Below are 19,631 nucleotides of genomic sequence, written 5' to 3' on the forward strand. Positions count from 1 at the left end.
CAAACTATATAGCTCAACCACCAGGTCTTAAACTTTTTTAAATCCTCATTGTTAGTAAAGAAATTGAGATGTGGTCATAGGCGTAGCCAGAACTTTTTATATGGGTATGCACTAAAGTAATTAAAACAGAACGTCTCATATGGGCACACACAAAGATAGTTAAAGCTCACCTACCTTTTCACTATAACATTCTTGCGTGATCACTTATTAGCTTTTAAGTGTATTTAAAACGTTATCTAAATAAAATGTTAGATAAAATGTTATCTCAATGAATTGACGAATCACAGTTAACAGAATTTTAGGTATGAAAATTCAAGAAAAACAAGAATCAAACTATTATAATAGGGGGTACACAGATTACGTCGTACCCCATAGCTACGCCAATAGATACATTTAAAAGATTTCGGAAAGTTGGTGTTTAACCAGGTTACGAGGCTAGAAATGATATCAAATTAATTTGTCTCTCCTGGAAAAAATTGTTCTTAAGTCATGAGGATCAAAAACGTCTTACCTGAGTCAGCCACTCCACCCACCAACTCTGGGCATGCCTCCTCCAAATTCTTCCGGCTGCTGCCATTCCCAGCCCTGAAAGAGAATTAATTCAGTATTAGAATAGCACAACACCCAACAAAAAAAAAAAAAAAAAAAAAAAAAAAAAAAAAAAAAAAAACGGAGACGAAAGGTTTAAAGATTTTCCAGATGATGTGAAATTTCCTTGAAGTTGGTTACCGACAATTCCACACAAAACAGCCCAATTTACGGACTACTAGTAATAACATATCCTCATATAGAATGACTTAACAAATAAATATGTGGAGTGAGAAAGTTCAAGTTGAACTAAAATTTATGTTTTACTATTTAAAAACGAATACAATCAATCCATGGTGCTTATCTTATATGATTGCAACAATGAAAGAATTATTGTACTGCTTTTTTTTTAAATCTCGAAATATTTGAATAAAATCCCTGATCGAACTCTCAACCTCTAGATCAGTGGTTCCTAACCAGAAGGGCGACCCCTGAGGGGCATGAAGTCTCAAAATGCATTTCATCTAAGTCCTTGACACACTAATAAAACCGGAAATGATAGAAACCCAGCATAACTTCCGGTTTCAATATTGATCTGCATAGAGCAAAAACGACAGGAGGTAGCGAGAAGCAGTTTTTTTTAAAAATCGATTTAGCGTTCTAGTTCAGTGCCCTGCCGTGGAAATTCAGCGCCCGGGGCGAGAGTATACGATGGCGCTCCCGTATATATTAGTGAGGTCAACAGACCAGCCGCGAAACGCCACAATCTTTGGTGCGAAGTGTAAAAAAAAAAAAAAAAGAAAGAAAGAAAGAAAAGAAAAAAGAAAAAGAAAGAAAGAAGGAAAAAAAGAAAAGAAAAGAAATTTTAAAAAACCTGGTTTTGCTTGATTTTGAGCACTTTTTATTACTTTCTTCCTTCCATTTTATATATGTGCACATGCATTTTCAGTAATTTTACCTCTCTTTTTTTCTTCCGAATTTCGCTCCACCTTTACTTCGGCGCCCGGGGCCGTCGCCCCCGTACTTCACGGCACTGCAGAAGTTGGCACCATCTTCTTTCTTAATCCTCTATTCGAACTGAAAGTAACAGAAATTAATCTCTTCCGGTTTTAATGTTCATCGTTATCGCTATACAGCAAAAACGGTAACAAACAACGAGAGGCGGTTTTCTACAATCATTTAAAACAAAACCGAAATCTTCTGATTTCAATATTACTCGAGAAAGTATCACGTCATACAAACCAAACTCCTTCACGTGGAGTACACGCAGGCAGGCCCGTATTTATAAATTGTGCGACCCTGTGCTGTAAATAATTTGCCGCCCCTTCTTCCCAGGATAAACTCATGTCTCAAACAAGGAAACAAGCCCTGATTTGCAAACATACCAGCTAAAGAATAGCATGGGACATTTAAAAAATAATCGGAAACGACCAATATTAGAGTTGCATTCACAGTTTTTGGGGTCGCTGTGATGAATAGTGAATAGTGACAGTGAAGAATACAAGATGATATCAGAGAGAAATTAAAAAAAAAAAAAAAAAAACGATACAGTACTTATTCACCTATATATCCAATATGGAAAACAAACACAAAAGTAGTGTTATATGGGTGTGAATCACATAAAATAGATGTTTTATATAGCTTTGAACTTCTATAAATAGATGCTTGAGGAAGATCATGAATATGGAATGGCAAACAAAAAATTTTAAAAAGTTAAAATTATAAACTCTGGAGTATTGCCAACCAAAAAGCAATTAAAAACACAAAAGAAGAGATGGGAATGAATAGCCTTACACTTTCAGAAATCCAGATGATAGGATTGAGAAGAAAAGAGGCTCCGTCGTACCAACACGGGTAGTATATGCGAGATATCTGATTTCGATTCTCGGTGGGAGTATATATGGTTCAGATCCCCACGTGAAGTTATAGGTCCACAGACCCGTTAAATTCCAAATCAATCTACATCAACCATGAAGGCGGTTTAATATCAACTATGATTTAAAAGGTTGCGTTGTAATGACCGGAACACGAGAGAGAAAGCGAAGATAGTGCTTGGCATCTTAGAACTACACTGTGACTAAGTGACCAACAGCTATTGAAGTGTATCAGGAATGTCCATCCTTCAAGCTCTAAATTCTCCTCATACACGACCCTACCAAAGCAAATATCTACTGCTAAACTACCTCAGTGGTCTTGATCTTGAATAATCCATGGTAGAGCCTTGTTTAAACGTATTTTTATTAAATAAATTTTGGACATTTTACAGATCGACATCTTTGACTCACCAACTGATTGAAATATCTCCTCTTCTCCCTACCACCACATTTTAATGACGTCCTTGCTATCATTCTCCACAATTCTGGATAAGCCTGTGCAGCATGATCAGACTTGGTCTATGGTCAAGAGCTTAACGTCCGTAATTGTTCTTCCGCTTTCTCCTCTATTATTGCCGTACGTCCTTTCTTCTGGAACACTTTTACATATTGGCATCCAACTTTAGTATCCATAAACAACAGACCAAATCAAACCATATTTTTATAGACGTTCTTTGTTTTTAAGTTCTTCGACAGTAATCGCAACAATAAAATGTTTGGCACTGAGTGGTTAACACGTGTTTTCCGCCAAATTTCTCGTGAACTCAGTTCTTATTTATCAAACAAGTAAAGCTCCTAATACTTTAAAGAAACCAATGTTTCGACAAATGAAAATTACGAATCCCGCAGTTCAAATATGTTCTTAATTCTAATATTCTCCGATTCTTTGAAATATCTAATTCCTCTGCAATTGAAAACTTGCACATCTCACTGCCCAAATACGCACATAATTCTAACAGCCTCCAACTCTCTAAAGAATAAAATTCTTCGACGAATGCTAATTTTTCTCTATTCCTCTCCATACTCACATTTTGATAGTTTTTCATCTTTTGGATTAGGATTAGAAATTAGAGTTCTGGGCTTTCGGCATCTACGGCCATTTAGTCTGTCACATATGAAGGATGACATCCCTCGGTGATCACACTATCCGAAGAAAGGGAAGGAAGAAAAGATTGGGGAAGGAAGGGAGTGGTCTGGGATTGGTATGTTAGGTACCATCCCGGCATTTGCCTGGTAGCAATGAGGAAGACCCAGAAAAACTTCATTCAGGCTGGCTGGCCTGAAAAAAAACCTTTTACACTTTTTCGACCGAGTGCCCCCACTGGGAATCGAACTCAGGACTGCTCAAAGGTTTTTAATCATGTGAAGTACCGAAATGGAAAAGAAAATTAAGCTTCTAGTGTAAGATGATGATTAAATGTATCAAGATTTCAACTGAAGACCTCTGTATTATACGGTTAACTACTTATGTTCTTCTTAATCTAATGTAAATTCATCAATTCTCTCTCTCTCGCACCATTTCAAATAGAGAAAAAGTCACTATCTAGTACATAACGTGAGAATTAAGTGTTGTTAGCACGAGAAAAAGAAATGAAAGTCATTTCGGATGACCTCAAGCACGAAGTAATGTTTCCAAAATATGCACCAACAACAACATACATATATTTGTACACGTATAACTACTACATATATGTCCATTTAGAAAACACGGAAATAATTAGCCGTACTGAGAAAGAAATTACAGCCTTTTCTTTTTTTTTTTTTAACTTGAATGTCAGCTTCGCTTTTATCGAGACTACGCCCTCATTAAATATCGAATAAACGAGATCCCAGAAAAGAAGCAAAGCAATTACCAATGGACAATTAATCTGTTTTTCGTTATCAGCGTAAGAACGTATGACAACTGCTAGTTTTGTGACAGTAGACCACTCATTAAGACCAGTAGACAGAGTGTTCGTTAACGAGAACTTACTGCATAAAAGGTAACATAAAGCAATTAAAAGATACTGTCTATGGTTAGTGACCAGTTAATCTAGTCTATCTTATTGAACTGTCAGAGAATTCTAAATGTAAGTGTTTCACAAACAGCAGCAGAAAAAAAAATAAATAAATATATGTACTGATGTCAATACAATGGTCGAAATTTTAGCAGTATAGTTTAAAAGAATGGAACATATCAACACTCAGCAAAAACAGCTGGTGTTACAAACTGGTTTAGAAGTAAAATATAGCATGCGTTACAAGTTTTTGGTTAATTATTCGCATCTCGGGGCAAATGTGCAGGTATTCACTTGTATCTGGTAGCAAGCAGAACCAGAGATGTCAAATTTTGTAAGCTCGAGAGAAAACGAGGATTACTGAGAATAGCGAGCCCGAGGCACAAGGGTAACTAGCGCGAGCATCACTTGAGAGTAGAAATCCTGAGCTACATCGAGAATATAGCACAAGTGATTTCTTAACAGACACTAAAAATATTCAAAATCAGACTACCTCAAGACAGACGGGGAGAGATAGAAAGTCCCGCTGAATAGAACACCAAATATTATAAGACAAAAACAAAAAAGTAGCCGTTCATGTAGCTTCCCTCAAACAAATTTTCCCTATTATTGACAAATTCAATTTCCCAAATTAGGCAACCTCTCTCTATATATGGTAACTTTCTTATATTACTTGAATGTTACGGACAGCCCAAGGAAGCGCAAGTGCCATTGAGTTACTGCGTTTGAACTCAAGACACCGAGAGTCAAACTAAGGTTAGCGAATCTCAGGCCGATGCAAAATGACCATCTTTGGTAAGAACCTGTAACTTCAGTATAAGGAACTTAAAATTGTAGCAATGGGAAACGAAGTGTTGATCAACAAGCCTGACAAACAAAAATAAATTATAATGCAATCGAAATTTGTTATAGTTATATTCCAAGATCATGAAGGTACTCGAACCCTACGCTCCATGATCGACAGCACTTGGATTCGAATAGCAATGTCAGCATTTCCGACTCGAGCTTTTCCAGGTTTCTCCTATGAAACACAAGAAGATTGAAAAAGTCCTAACACCTGAAATAGAATTAGGGACCTTATGATTAGCAATCCAAGTTCTTACTAGATACGGTACAACATTGGCCAATATTGGAAAATTTTATTTCATGCTTCACATTCAATTATGAAAATTAGCGAGCTAAAATTTCGTATATATCTCTGTAAAGCATTCGGCTTCTTGGCACTTCAGGAAGCAGGGTACTTTCTATCGGACAAATATTAGGGTCCTAATCTCTATATGGAAGTGAATGTATTGTTAATATAGCCATTATTACCGAATTCCTTGATACATAGATTTCTAATTCAGAATCTGAACCTCTTCCTTCATTCCAACTTTCTATCTTTCAGCTTTCGTATATACAGGGTATATCCAAAGTCAGAGGCCATAAGTCATCCCCGATTATGAGTAAAGATTTTTTCCAATCACACCAGCCGTTTGGACTCCACACTGGTTGCTTTAAATGAAAAAGCAACTTTGTCAAGTTCAGCAGTCTTCTCGAACAGAACGTACGAGCACGCAAAAAATAATAGGGAAACGTGCATATTGTTGTGCGAGGGAACGTAAAATATCTCGAATCCGTGGTGTATTATTGGTGTGGTGATGGTCCAATAGAAGAGCAGCCTGCTGAACTAGTAACTTTGCTTTTCTATTTAACATAGGGCGTTTTATCAATGTAGACCCCAAACAGCTGATGCGATTGGAGAAATTTTACCATCTTAGGCTGAAAAGCATCTACTTCTAACAACTTTCATTTTTTTTTCCCATTTTTTCACCTTGGCCCTAGAATTTTGATACACCTTGTACACTTTAGAATATATATGTATAATGTATATGTAAAGGTGAGCCAAATTTTGTCGAATATCAACGTAAAACTGGAATGCTGTAGAAAATACAAAATCAAAACGTGTATGTGTGACATGGAAGAGAGATAACTGTTACATCAGATGAATTGAATAGGACGTATCTTCGGGTGAAAAACTGAAAGAACATAAAACAAAATCTCGGACATAGAAAAAAGAAAAGAGACTAAGGCGAAGAAGGTATTTGACCTGAAATATAAATATAAAACTAAAGAAAAGGCTGATAAAAGCATATGTGTCGAGTATGGTAATATGAATGTGAGGCATGCACTCTAGAAATACAAGGAAAATACAAATTGAATGCTTTCGAAATGTAATGAAAATTAGATGAATGGATAGGATATCAAATGAGAGTCTGGAAACGGAAGGAGAAAAAAGAAAGTATTTTTCTGAGGACTATTTTGAAGAGATTGGAGATTTATGGGGCATGGAGGATCATACTACTGACTATCGAGGAAATACCAGAAGGAACAATGACCAGAGGAAGACCAAGACTGCAATAAATATATGGGCTACATAATATAAAATATAGGAAATAAAAACTACAAGGAAGTGAAAAGAATAAAGAAGATTAAAAAGAAAACATTCTTGCTTCTTAATCGGGAGATCCTGAGTTTGAATCCGGTATCTGGCAATCTTGATTGAGGATTTTCCTCAGTTTTACCCAGAAAAATCTCAAAATGGCACATTTAATCCCATTCCTTCTGCCACTGTTGTAAATTAATTGATGTTATCTGATTATTGTAAATTGATCTTGCATGCTGTAGTTGAAGTTTGTCGAGCAAATAAGTAAAATATCTTGTAAGTAGATCATCTTTAGAGAGCTCCGTAATCTAATGGTTAGAGCGTTGGGTTCGCGTCCGCATGATCCTGGTTTTGATTCCCGGCCGGTGCATCCCAATTTTAGGCGTGCACCCAGTGTCGTGAGGCAAACTGGGGAGTCACGTGACTAAACGATGTGACAGCCACTAGGTCCAGAAAGCTCGTCATATACCCGTTAAGAGATAGAGCGACGCAACACACTAACGACGTGTTCAACCGGTCGCTAACAGATGGCGTTGGAGCGGCGCAAATCCATAAAGGGCTGTCACGCCAGTGGTTAGGTTACTTAGTATTATCTTCAGAGTTTCATAGACTCATTTTTATGGTCTCGACAAAATCCGAATTTTAACTACTGTAGACTTTCCTGATTAACTGAAATAGAGTAACTGATAACAACAGCTGCTAAAAATATGTAAATGACTTTCACAATAATTTTCCTTCCGATATTAGACCAATTATCTGCTTATTCGAATTTGAACAACTATTCGTCACGCCCCTCCTTTCGTTTAATGGCTAGCGTGTGCGCCTTTGCTGACCGGTGTTTCGGGTTTGATTGATTCCCGGTGGGATGCAGTTGAAATTCAAATGAAATTCAAATGAATTCCACCTTTACCTGTAGGTCCACGTCTCAAATAGTGTCGGTGCTAAACGGAATGCTAAACGCCAATCCAATTAACTAATATTCGTTATTGAAGAATACAAATTATTAAGTCGGATTCGAAAAAAAAAAAAATACAGCTTATCTTGACATGATGAAATTGCAGGGAGTTATAAACTGAGTATATAGTAACTGATCGATAATGAATCATTTCAAGCTATTTGACTACGAGACCGGCGGGCTAGAGTGAGCTTCATTGAGGATAGCGAGTCTAAGACCGAGCTATCGTGAGTTCATTCAGGACAGCGAGCCCGAGATCGAGCTATCACGAGATTTGTTGAGGATAGCGAGCCCGAGATCTAGCTACTGTGAGCTTTATTGATGATAGTGAGACTCGAGATCAAGCTATAGTGAGCTTCATTGAGGATAGCGAGCCTGAGATCAAGTTATCGTGAGCTTCATTGAGGATAGTGAGTCCAAGATCGAGTTATCGTGAGCTTAGCGAGTCCGAGATCGAGCAATTGAGAGTTCATTCAGGACAGCGAACTCGAGATCGAGCTATCGCGAGATTCATTGAGGATAACGAGCCCGAGATCGAGCTATCGTGAGCTTCATTGAGGATAACGAGCCTGAGATCGAGTTATCGTGAGCTTCATTGAGGATAATGAGCCTGAGATCGAGTTATCGTGAGCTTTATTGAGGATAACGAGCCTGAGATCGAGTTATCGTGAGCTTCATTGAGGACAGCGAGCCCGAGATGAGCTATCGTGAGCTTCATTGAGGATAATGAGCCCGAGCTCGAGTGAATGCAAGCGACAGAAGCAGGAGCGTCATTTCAGATTTTGCTTGGGGGGGGGGGGAAACCCCTTGATATAAGTAAAATTTCGCGTATTTCACTGATTTACTACTATTTTATTGATAAAATCTATATAAATCTCAAACTCAGGGGGGAGGCAATTGCCCCTTCCTGCCCCCCCCTAAATGACGCCCCTGGACAGAAGTCATTTTAGGGAGGACGGAGAGCAACTGTCTCACTCAGTTTCATTCGTATTAATGAAAATCGTGAAACTAGTTATAATGATAAAAAGTATCTCCACCCACTTTCCGCAAACAAAATCTGAAATGACGTTGTTAATGGGCTAAGGTAGTGTCAGCCTTATTAAGATTAGTGAGCGCAAGCGCCTTTGAGGCTAATAAGTCAGAGCCCGCGAGAGCGCAAGTTGGCCCGATTGCAAAATGACCATACTTGTGTCTGACTTGAGTCGAGAGAAACCAGCGAACGACTAGCCGAAACCCTGTTGAAAGCTGATCTTGGCACTGTAAACCTGATCCTGAACGTATAAAGTAAGCTTTGATATTACTACCTCGACGTTCCTACTAACAATATCTAAAACTAAAATGATCTTTAATACGTATAGATATTCAATTCTTTCATATATATACGTACGTACAAAAGAAGAACCAGATCACTACTAGTTCTATAAAGAATAACAAAAAGCAAAGTTATGAAAGTCAAAAGGACAATACAACCTGAATAGTCAGTCAGGTCTACTCAGCAATAAGTCAACTTTGCTTTATTGTACTCAGACCAGAACGACAGCCTGTCAATCACTGTAACAGAACAAGCTTCAGATAATGAACTTGCTATGAGTACAAAGGAAGGCTGTTTTTTAAAGATAGATCTAACACATACATATATCTACATACACATACACACACACACACTGAATTACAGCAGGGGTGGTTTTAGAATTTTAATTTTGAGTAGGCCCGCTCCCTCTCTATGTTATTTCCTACTGTTATTAATCAATCACTTTTACAGTAGTTGTTGATGCTATTTGTTAAATAATTATCTACCATTAATATAAACAGTGGAAAACATATTCACTCTTTATTGTATCTTTTAGCGTTTATAAATTTTTCAAAAGTTTTGGGTAGATCCGTACCTACCCGCTAAAACCGCCACTGAGTTACACATAAAATTTTGTTCAAACAACTAGATTCTGTTTCACATTATGATATTACGGTAGACTTCCAAAATACGGGATTACTAAACATCAACATGTGGAGTAGTAAATTTCTACCAATTCTGGTTTTGGAAGAGAGATCAGACCACAGACGTAACTTATTCTGGAGACGCTGTTCCATCTCGAAAAGTCCTTTAAAAAAATTAAAAAAAAACTATCTGTTACTGTTTTTGCTTTACCGGTGATCGATTTTGAAACCAGAAGTCACTTCCGGTTTTAGGATTTAGATTTCTGGGGTTTCGGCATCTATGCCCATACTAACCCTGTTGCCCATTACGCATGAAGGATGACGTACCTCAGCGATCACACTATTCGAGGAAAGGGAAGGAAAAAGGGACTGGGGCAGGAATAAGTGGCCTGGGACCTATGTTAGATGCTAACCCGGCATTTGCCTGATGTGAATGAGGAAAACCCAAGAAAACTTTACTCAGAATGGCTGCTGCTGGCTCAGGATGCTGAAAAAAGCTTTTACACTTTTTCGACGGAGTGTACCCATTAAGAACGCTAGGGGCACTCTTGGGACGCTGAATCTTATTTCAGCAAGCAATTTCATGGTATTTCTGATCGTTTTTGCTCTATCAAGATCAATACTAAATCCGGAAGTGGTACCATACATCTACTACTTCCTGTTTCATTAGAGAGAGGGACGGCGCATATGGACTCTTTCCTTAAGACGTCAAAAACACAAGAAAAAAACGCTAATCGCTATATATTTTAGTCTTTGCTCTAGAGTGATAACAGTGAAACCGGAAATGGAAGATTCCCACTTCCGGTTTAAATAGACGTTCGTGGGAATAGAAGACAGAAGTGGAACTTATTCTTGGGACATTGTATAAATAGCAAAAAAAAAAAAAAAAAAAAAAAAAAACTGCTTTCTGTCCTCTCTTATTGTTTGTTTTAGCTTTGACACTATCGACACACAACTGTTCTAAAAGACTTCCAATACTTATGAGTTTGAAAGCCTAAAATGTCTGACGTACAAGAAGAAAATGGTGCTCCAAATCTACGCCACGCCAAATATTCCTCTTGTATACTGACACTCTAAATTACAGTAAAACACACTAGCATTACATCTTATGAAGGTCTGACTATTTTATATATATATATATATATATATATATATATGTATATATATATATATATATATATATATATATATATATATATATATATATATATATATATTATTTTTAGTTAAGTGAGGTGTGGTTAGAACATCGATTTCCACTATCATTAACTTCTTGCTTTCTATATCGAAATTCGGGGCTGACTCTTTAATTTTAGAAGATCCTTATTAGGATGGGTTAACAGAGAAACTTCTGTACTTCCACTGGGAACACAGCCTCTGGCAATACGCTAATCATTACAGTACTCACGAGCACAATACAATGTGTTAACACACTCTACAAAATTAACTTGCGATTAGTAGAATCATAAACAGAACTAAGAATTTTATGTTGCACATTAATTTTCTATTAAAATGTCCAAATTAGCTAGTCCTGCAACGAAAGCATTGAATAAACACTGCTAACTGTGTTTTGGTAGCAACTTTTTTTTTTCAATACAAGCACCTTTTTTGCACCTTTTTCTGAATGTCATCACCTTTTTGAACTTTTTGTACGTTTTCTGGCTCCTTTCCCGCATATTTTTTATGCCATTCCGAACGTATGCAGAATCACATTATTTTTTTCTTCAGCGCAGTCCCAACAAGCGAAAGCTAACGAATGGAAAGTAAAAGGAGTTGGCAACGTCAAACTGAACAATCATGGCCTATCATCAATTGGTATTGTTGAATGCTATTGGGTACATACAAATATTCATTTAGTAAATGGATGGATTGGTTGATTTGGACGTTAGCATCCCGTTAAGTACCGAGGCCATCTGAGACGTCGATCTTCAATTTAACGTGAGATCCGGACCACATGACGTCTCATCGGGAATTGAATTCGGGTTTCCCGCGCCAGGCGCCTTTCTTAGTGATCAGAGACGAAGTATTACTTTAAAAAAAAATTGAAATGAGTTTTCCGGATTTGTGGCTTCAATAACAATGTTCTGGACCATGTTTTAGGTCGTTTTTAAATACACCACTGAATTACGAGTACCTATATATGATTATTAGTTTTGGTACTGTTTATATAAATATTCACATTTGGAATTTGTACTTTTTTGCACATTCTATCGAAAGATTGTACCTAAAAAAAACACTAATCATAATACTTGAATTTTCAAATCTACTTCCAGAATTTTTAAGAATTTAAAATGTGCACGAAGATTGAGACAGACTGTACCAGTCAAACGCCTCCAGCCAAGGGCGCCCATGTTGTGGTTTCCAAGGGGGGGCAAGTATAAGCGACATTTCAAATATAGTTACAAATTTTGCTGTAACTAATGTAAAAATTCTATTGGGTTTGCGACATTCCCAAGTATAATTTCCTCTTAGAGGAGGGGGGCGAGGGCCCGACCTTGCCCCCTGATGGGCGCCCTTGCCTCCAGCGCAATGTTCAGTACTACGTAGAATTACTATTTAAAACCTATAGGTTTATTACATTATTACAATTCACATTATTATAATTTAAAAAAAAAATCAAACAAGTATGTCACGAATTTTGGACGTTTAGAAAGTGTTTCTCAGTCAAAAATAGGTTAGAAACCACTGCTTCAACCCAACAGAAATCTGCAAACTCTGCTGGCATGTGAGCTACTTTGCCCACATTACAGGTTAGTTATTATCATCAGTCAGTTCTCAAAACCAAGCGCCACAATAATACAAATCTAATTGGATATATAGACCCGCACGTATTGGCTTTTAAATTATAATTACTGGGAGTGACGTACTTATGATTTTGTTTCGGAGGAGGCTTTGCTAACTTTCGGGGGGGGGGGGGGGGGCTTTGCCTGAAAATGTGAAAATTCTGCAAGATATTTCATATACTTTACTATAGTAAGTAAGATTTCGGGGAGGGCTTAAGCCCGGAAGCCCTCCCCCTAAATACGCCACTGATTACTGGTATAAAAAAGTACATGCTTACCTTAGTGCGCAGGCTATTCATCAAAGTTAACAGTAATTGAAGACAATATAAGTGAAGCTTTACAAACCAGTAGTATGTGTCTTTTTTATATATATCCAAGTACTGTAAATATGTCTTGTAGTTTGATCACTAAAATACTAATTGTGCATTATTCTGGATGGATGAAAATCCTCTAATGATGGGCTATTGTGAAGATCCACAGTAAATTGGAAATTGAACTTGATAAAGAAGCAGATCAGATTCATATTTCTAATCGAAATAGTGACCTGGAGCACGAAACGTTTAAGCCCTGGTTATTGTCATCACAAAAATTCTTCCATCACAGATGGTTCACTTGGTTGTGAATCACTCATTTTGGCGTAAGAATTGAATTCCGAACGCCATCCATTAGTGGCGAAATATTTTTTTTATTATTATTATTTTTCCTTTTATACACTTCTCGTTTATCTCTAAACAACGCCTTAAAAATTTCACCTAACTCAATACATTTTTGTATTTTTGTTTAATTCATTCTACTTTAACGATCTTTCATTGGTTTTAATACCATTATCACCAGGGAAACGCGTTAACATACAGAGGTTCATTTATGAATGTTAAAATCAACAATACTATTAAATAACAGCGATGCTTCGTAGATGCCTATATTCTATCAGAGACGATAAAAATTAAATGATTCACTAACAATAATAATCAAATTAATTTTCAATGAACGAGTCACAAACACATTTGCATTTTTTTAATAAATGTTCAAATTTGTTATTTGATTTTCATTTTAGATTAATAGAAATAAATAGTTAAGTATTCTCTTTTATTGTCTACTAGTTGAAATGTCCGTTTTCGCACGGGATAAAGTTTATATTATATATATATATATATATATATATATATATATATATATATATATATATATATATATATATATATATATATATATATATATATATATATATATATATATATATATATATATAAAACTAAGTAGAATAAGTCGTAACAAGCAATGTTGAGATTTATGGAAAACATCTGAACCTTTTCCATCAGTAAGATATGCATTTCAATGAAAAAGTTACCCCTTGTTGTGAAGGTAACCAATATTGTTTTAAGCCACGAAATTATGCCTAATCAATCAGCGACTGCTGTTAAACGTAATCTCCTTCCCACCTTCACCCCCCCCCCCCAAGAGCGCTAGGAGTGTCTTACCGCCACAGTACTTTTTCTCTTCAGATTGTAAGTCATACGTGTACCATGTTTGGTTGAAATTGCTCCAGGGGGTCAGTGTTATACTGGAACACACACATATACCTAGGTACATAGATCCATTTATGGAGATAGATAGATAGATAAACGACGGGTGTCAACAGGGACAGTTTTAGGATTCAACATCTGAAGAAATCAACTAATTTCTAGTTTTTAAAAACGTCGAACAATTTGAAAAGCATTTTCGTTTGTTTGAAAGTTATGAGAAAGACAGCGAAAAAATGGAAATCTGACGACATATGATAAGGAGAGTACAAGGATATGGAACACTGATTTAATCAAGTTTCTGGATAGCAACTCCAGTCATGTAAAGCGCAATGCATGCGTGCATTATCGTGTTGCAGCAACACTTGATGCTATTTTCCTGCTTGTTGCAGACGCACACCGTTCGAGTCAAGGATGTTATAAAATAGAGGATCTGCCCATACAACAAAATCATGAAGTCATACGTCACAGCTTCGCCACACCTACTATGCCCACTCCGCGCCACTAAGATCGCAATGTTTCGAGCCAACAATCATGGCGGAAACGAGAGTAGCCAATCAGACGTGCCGGTTCAGACGATGCTCGGTTGTTTTTTGGCTTCATTATGTTCATATGATGAAGATACATATGGGCAAATCCTCTATTTTATAACATCCTTGGTTTGAGTTGACAACATTCTCACCAGGGACTGATACTAACGATTCTATGAGGAGTTGCTTTTCATTTTGTCAGGGCTTAACTATTCCTTTCTTTTTCTGTGTTGATTTAAAGGTAGGCAATACTTTGAGTCAACGTGAAAAACCCTGGAAAGGAATAATGGATGTTGTTTACAAACTAAATCATCACAAGCAAGCAAAGAACACAAAACAAATTAATGAAACAGTTCGTTTCTTTTCTCTTGAAACTTATTGTTCTTTGGCCCACAAATAGTACTACTCAGAGCCAAGGCTACATGCAAAATTCAAGGCAAATTCAAATGCACAATAAAGCCACTTTGTATGGCGAAAAATAAACCAACCCTCCATCACTATAGTGCCCCCATACCATAAATAAGCTCTACCAACTATTATTTTATTAATTACTTTGCTCTCTTACTTTCTCTCCTAAACATGTCCGTCTAAAATCTTCTCAGTGTTGTCCTGCATACCAAATCTTTCTATTCTTCTCTACAGTCATTGCTTTTTCATTGTACCTATGCTTCCACATTGGCTAACTACAGTTTAACATAATAAGACTGACTGTCTAAGCAGCTCAAGAGACTGATATACTAAAAATAATTCAAAATTTACCATTTTCCTTTTGCTTGTTTTTCGTAAGTGAAAGGAGATAATAAAATGCAACTTACCACAGTCATAGATAATGTTATTCTACAACAGCAAAATATGAATTTGAAGAATTTTCAGTGTTGCTATTCACAGAAATTACAGTGTTGCCAGAATAACATTCCCCCCAAAATCTAAGTTAAGGTAGCGACTAGATGAACGAAATGAACTGCATTTGATTACGTATCATGTTGTATTGGAATTCTGTGAACCACTTTTTAAATAATAATGTATTTAGTTTGTAATAAACAAAATAGTTTTAACATACAGTTATTAAAATTAAATTATAATGTTATTTAAGAAGTGGTTCACAGGATGAAAAGATATAACATGATACGTAATCAAATACAGTTGAATTCGTTCCTCTAGTTGCCGCCTTAACTTAGATTTTGGGGGAAAATGTTCTCACAACACTGTAATTTCTATGGGTGGCAACATTGAAAATTCTTCAGGTCCATATTTTCTGCTGTAGGATAACACTATCTATGATTGTGGTAAGTTGTATTTCATTATCTCCTTTCCCTTATGAAAAACAAGCAAAAGAAATGGTAAATTTTGTATTATTTTAGTATGTCAAACTCTTAAAAATTTGATCAACTTTTTAATACTACCTAATTACAGTATGTTTCTATATTGTACGTAGTGACATCTGCAATACAAATTATTAGTACAATTCTACGGCCATTAATGGTAAAATTACTAATATAATTCATTGAAGAATTGACAGTAAACTTGCGTAAACTGATCTCAGAAGAGAGTTAGTTGTTTGACCAAACCTCAAAGCTAGCAATTTGAAAAGACATTCATAGTAAGCTGCAAATTGGAATACCATGTTCGACACCTATAGATGAGAAAGTAATAAAAATAAATTATTCTTAGAAGATAACTTTTAAAAAAATCTATTCGTAATCGAATTACAGAATATGATAATTAAATAGCAAAATGAAGAAAAACCATATAGCTATGTGTAAGTGCATTTAGTTCGTAACTGTTAGTACAAAGGGTCTATTGAGTACATAAAACCCACATTTAAATACACGTGCCCATAAATGCTAGTAAGGGTTGGTGATAATTAACCAAAATTGGTTTAACGTAATAAGCGTCCATGGCTCGACATGCGTGACATTTGCATAACCAGAAAGTCAATACATCCAAAACCGAACATCAAACGAATCTCGTGTTCACGTCAATGCATTTCATTATTGCTACTAGATTTTTTTTTTCTAAAGTAAATTAAATTAAAATTTGTGCACAAAGTTATTTGTATTCAAGTGGAAAGCATCCCAGAAGTGTACTAATATTATTGTAGAAAAAAAAAAACTTTTATGCTTTAACTTATCTCCAACACTTTGTTCTTGAGTAAATCATAATACAATAGTACAAGGAGGTTTGTTATTTACAAATGTTAGGTGCCATTTGTTACCAATAAGCATGACGCACTTCTGGTTTCAGTAGAATCAGGAATTAAGAATTAGATTTCTGGGTTTTCAGCAGCTATGGCCACGTTAGCCTGTCACCACTGGCGTCTCTGGCATATAAAATTTGGGGGGGACATCAAAGAAAGTGATTTAAATGTTACTACCTAGCCCAACCTGTTTATTAACTTCGATTATTTTTTGTTGCCTTTCTTCTTATCTTCACGGACCCCCTAACGTATATCAAGAACTCGATTACAATAGTTTCACAGCCTGAATATTATATTCCAAATAAATATAATTATTATTATTTATATGATATTCTGTCGTTAGTAAATAAATTAAATTAGAATAAAATATTGAATATTTTGTACTTCAAAATATTGGAGGGACGCGTCCCCCTCGTCCCCCCGCCAGAGACGCCCGTGCCTGTCACGTATGAGAGACGACGTCCTTCGGCGGTCACACTATCCGAGGAAAAAGGAATTGGGAAAGGAAAGAAACGGTCTGGGACCTATATGTTAGGTACCATCCCGCATTTGCCTGGTGTGAACGAGAAAAAAACAGGAAAACCTCACAGCTTTTACACTTTTTCAACCAACTGCTCCATCGGGAATCGAACTCGGGACCGCTCGCACCAAAGGCGAGAGCGTTAGTTTCTGGTTTCAATAGGAGAATAGGGGCCAAGATGAAATCGACGTATTCTCTGGATCCTGAATCCATATCGAAAAAAAAGTTTCGTGGCATCCTATTTTACCGTTTCGCTCCATGGGAATCAATATTAAAAATGGAAGGAGGAGATTTCTACAAATTCTGGCTGCAATATAAGAATAAAGTGGAAGATAAAACCCATTTTTGCGGTACTAAATTCATATCAGAAAACTGCTTATGGCTTTCTATTACCGTTTTTCATTAAGTGATCAGCGTGGAAACCGAAAACCGTAGATTATCAAGAGTTCCAGTTTAAATAAAAAGATCGGACGCTGAACTCATCTCGCCATCTTGTACCATTTTTGTTCTATGAAGATCAATATTGAAAGCCGAAGTAATTGTAGATTTTGACTACTTCCAGTTTTAGTAGAGAGATACGGAAGTAAGATGGAATTTATTCTGGACACTAAATCGATTCCAGAAAACCACTTCTCACTACCCCTTACTATTTTTCTCTGATGATGATCAACGTTAAAACGGACAATAGTTGATTTCTGCCACTTTCGGTTTGAAATAGAGGGTTGATAAGATGTGATATCTATTTCTTGGACGCTGAACTGATTAAAAAAAAAAAAAAATCACTATTTCTTATTGGTTTTGCTCTGCCACCTGTCGACAGACAGTCAGTGGACAGCCATTACCGTATCCATCAGACTTCCCACACTCCATACACAGTTTGGAAGTCTAATAACAGCAAAACATTGCTCATACTACTTCTTTTGGATGGTTATTTCGTACTCGGGGGCTCATGTTCTCGGTAACTCAGGGCTTGCACTCACTTGAGCTCGGACTCGCTAACCTCAGTAAGGTTCGCCTTCACTCAGAGTTGGTCTCAAATTCACTATTCACTTACGGCGCTCTCGAGAGTTGAGACATTTTACTCTACGGATACAAACTAAAGATAGGTAGAAGACAAAGTCTTAAAGAAAGTTCTTGGGGATAAAAACCAGTAACAAACAGGTAGAAGAAAAAGTCTTAAGGAAAGTTCTTGGAAATAAAAACAAGTAACAAACAGGTAGAAGAAAAAGTCTTAAGGAAAGTTCTTGGAGATAAAAACAAGTAACAAACAGGTAGAAGAAAAAGTCTTAAGGAAAGTTCTTGGAGATAAAAACAAGTAACAAACAGGTAGAAGAAAAAGTCTTAAGGAAAGTTCTTGGAGATCAAAACCAGTACCAAACAGGTAGAAGAAAAAGTCTTAAGGAAAGTTCTTGGATATAAAAACAAGTAACAAACAGGTAGAAGAAAAAGTCTTAAGGAAAGTTCTTGGAGATAAAAACCAGTACCAAACAGGTAGAAGATAAGGTCTTAAGGAAAGTTCTTGGAGATAAAAGACAGTAACAAACAAGTGAATATTGAAAATTGTATAAACGCTACATAGTGAAGTAGGGTACTACCTATAATGTCTACTTTCAATCAAACAGAATACTCAACATTCTTTCCTACTGTATGAGAAATACATATTTTTTAAAAGATGGATGGAGAAAGCAATAGCTGGCCAGGATCCGTAGTGAAAACATTCAAGGATAATAATCATAGAACATATTGTGGTATACATAAAAGAAACCACCACTGTACAGTAGACACGAACTAGTGGACTATAAATCCCACGCAGTCATTTACATTGGCGAATAATGTCGGTAAATATACGATCAAACAATAGCTGAAAATCAAGGAAAACACTGTTCTAGGAAAGTAAAGAATGGGACTGCTTAACGAAAATGGAAGGTATGCTTGAACTACGTCAAGTTTGGGTCTCTCCCTTCTTGATATACATACATTTATTTACATTAGGGCAGCAAAGTAAAATATTGTGTTCTGTTTACACGCATTACTAAGAGCACAATGTTCATTTTTAGACTATTAGCCCATTTCTGTCAGAATCATAATTACATTTACCAAATCAGATAAACCCAACTCACATACTTCATACTTCACACAAACATACATTAAAAAAAAAAATCTACAAGGAAAGAAGACAGACAAGCAACTAAAAAAATGGGAGGGGACGCGACCTCGTCCACGTAGAAAATAGCAGCGTACAGTACAGTACAATACAACCCAAGTTACAGACAAGAAGAGGTCTTCCATTTTCCATTATTTCCACTTCTGTGATTTTCATAATTAGAACCACTGCGGCAGAGCTCTCTCTCTCTTTCTCTCTCTCCC

The 19,631-nt window shown here is 36.4% G+C and overlaps 1 protein-coding gene across 2 annotated transcripts in view; it reads right to left on the minus strand.

The window, feature by feature from the left end:
• Window positions 1–19,631, minus strand: part of zfh2 (Zn finger homeodomain 2) — a 617,436-nt gene that overhangs the window by 553,444 nt on the left and 44,361 nt on the right. The window contains exon 2 of one of the 2 annotated variants that reach the window (XM_081745104.1): window positions 511–585. The gene's annotated coding sequence lies outside the window, so the exon portion shown is untranslated. The remainder of the gene's footprint in view (window positions 1–510; window positions 586–19,631) is intronic. The other variant, XM_081745105.1, reaches the window with a different exon arrangement.

The sequence above is a fragment of the Thermobia domestica genome, chromosome 18 (assembly GCF_964235325.1).
Source record: "Thermobia domestica chromosome 18, izTheDome1.hap1.1, whole genome shotgun sequence".
In the NCBI taxonomy this organism is placed as follows: domain Eukaryota; kingdom Metazoa; phylum Arthropoda; class Insecta; order Zygentoma; family Lepismatidae; genus Thermobia; species Thermobia domestica.